Source organism: Leptonychotes weddellii, chromosome X, assembly GCF_054177405.1.
Source record: "Leptonychotes weddellii isolate Sample4059 chromosome X, ASM5417740v2, whole genome shotgun sequence".
NCBI classification, from domain to species: domain Eukaryota; kingdom Metazoa; phylum Chordata; class Mammalia; order Carnivora; family Phocidae; genus Leptonychotes; species Leptonychotes weddellii.
The window spans coordinates 96,644,662-96,646,992 of record NC_138385.1 but is presented as its reverse complement, the minus strand read 5'-3'; positions in this window follow the sequence as shown (position 1 = coordinate 96,646,992).

Sequence of the window (2,331 nt, the reverse complement as noted above, 5' to 3'; positions counted from 1 at the left end):
GAGAGCAGGAACACAAGCAGGGGGAGTGGGAGAGGGAGAAGCAGGCTTCCCGCAGAGCAGGGAGCCCGATGTGGGACTCGATCCCAGGACCCTGGGATCATGACCTGAGCCGAAGGCAGACGCTTAACGACTGAGCCACCCAGGAGCCCACATTTATTTTTTTTGAGAGAGAGACAGAGCAGGGAGGGGCTCAATCTCACAACCCTGAGATCATGACCTGAGCCAAAGTCAAGAGTTGGACACTCAACTGACTAAGCCATGCAGGCAGATCCAGAGTTCAGATTCCTAACACACATGTCCTTCAATCAGCAGGCACTGGTTCTCAACCTTAGCTGCACATTGAGATCACTTTGGAGCGCTGTTAAAAAATACTGACGCATGGACATCCATAGGCAAAAAAACAACACACAAAACACAACAAAAACCTAGACCTAAACCCCACATATTATACAAAAGCTAACTCAAAATGAATTGTAGCTTTGTTGAAATTCTAGGTCCAAGATGAAGCTGCTCCTGTCCAGGTCGCCACATCAGCAACCCAGAAGTTAGATTAACTTTCACGTCCTTATAAATACTCTACTTGACCAAAAATGCAGTATATCCAGTCAGCCAATCCCCAAGTGCCAAGCCAACCTGGGGGCTTCTCACCCCAAACAAGGTTGATTATATGGTCCCAGCCAAACATAATTTGTCTTTTCCTGTTATTTATCCTAGAAAAGCTCTCTGCTTTTTGCCCCACTTGGCAGTTCTCCAAAACTCTGTTCCAACAGAAGATGGTCCACTTTCTGAAGTGTTAAAGTTTGTTTGTATCACTTAAGTTATTTTAATTCTTTTTTAACACTTTTAAATGTAAAAGTGTAAAGCTTTTAGAATATCAGGGAAGATTTTCAGGATCAAGAGCTAGGCAGCAAATTTTTAGACTTTATACCAAAAATACAACCCATGAAAGAAAAAATTGACAAGTTGGACTTTCATCAAAATTAGCTTTTGTTCTGTGGATGCCCACAGGGGGAGGGTAAGATAAGCTGCAGTGGAGAAAATACTGGCAAACCCTTATCTACTGAAGTATCTAGACAACCCAAGAATGCTAAAACCCAGCAGCAAAAATACAAATAATCCAGTCAGAAGATGGGTAAAAGATGTGAACAAATATTTCACCAAGAAGGATACATAAATGGCAAATAACGCAAATATATTCAGTATCATCAGCCATTAATGAAATACAAATTAAAACCACTGCATGTCGATTTACAAATATCTGGATACAAATTTCAATTTAACAAAGTACTAACACCATCTCCTCCCATCCCCCCACTCCTCTAGACTTTGATTTAAAATGGTCTGGAGTGTGGCCCGGGCATCCAGAGTTTAAAATCTCCCCTCTTCCCTCCCCTCCACGGTTTTAATGTGCAGCCAAGGTTAAGAACAATTCTTCCGGGACAAAGAATATAGCTTAATAGGAATTTATAAAACAGAGCCTGAAGGCAGGTGAGGGAAGGTGCTGACTTTGGGCTGATTGATGGTTATCTTCACACTCAATCCCCAAATAAGAGAATGCAGCTTGTTCTTAGGATGTTTTATATTCCAGCATAATGTCTAGCCAGAGAGTCAACTATTTCTATTCACTGGAAAGAACAGGATCTGGGCAAATTGACCAGGTAGATGAAATTGTGATGCCTTCCTATATCCTCTCTCCTTCTCCCATTAACTTCCTTTTCAGTCTTTCATGAAGGTGTTAAAAAGAAAACCACAGGTCCAAAATGGCATCACTTAGGCCAAGTCCCTAAATCAGGGCTTAATACCTAATTTAAATTAAGAAATGCAGTCTTAACTGGTCAGTCAGGAATTTTATTATCAGCGCCAATGAGTCAGCCACATGGGCCCTCTCTAGCCAATAAAAGAAGATGAGGTGATCTGCATGATAAGACCCCCCTGTTTTTTTCCCTTCTTGCTTTTCTTGGTAATCTCCCATTACTGGCCTCCCTGACCCTTTCCCACTTTTCTTTGTTTTATCTTTAGCTGAAGATGGTATTTAAGGCGGTGGCTAAAGCCATCTTAAGGAGTTACTCATTTTCCTGGAGTATCTCCCATATACGCATGTGGTATACATGTTAATAAACTTGTGTTTGTGTTTCTCCTGTTAATCTTTCAGTACACAGTTATCTGCTAAGAACACAGAAGGATGGGGGAAATTATTTTTCCTCTTGTACAGCAACAAAACTTTGAGGATCACTGTTTTAGGCCCCTGGTTCTCAACCTTACCTGCAAGTTGGAATTACCTGGGGGAGATTTTATTACTTTTAAGATTTTATTTCTTTAAAGCAAGAGAGA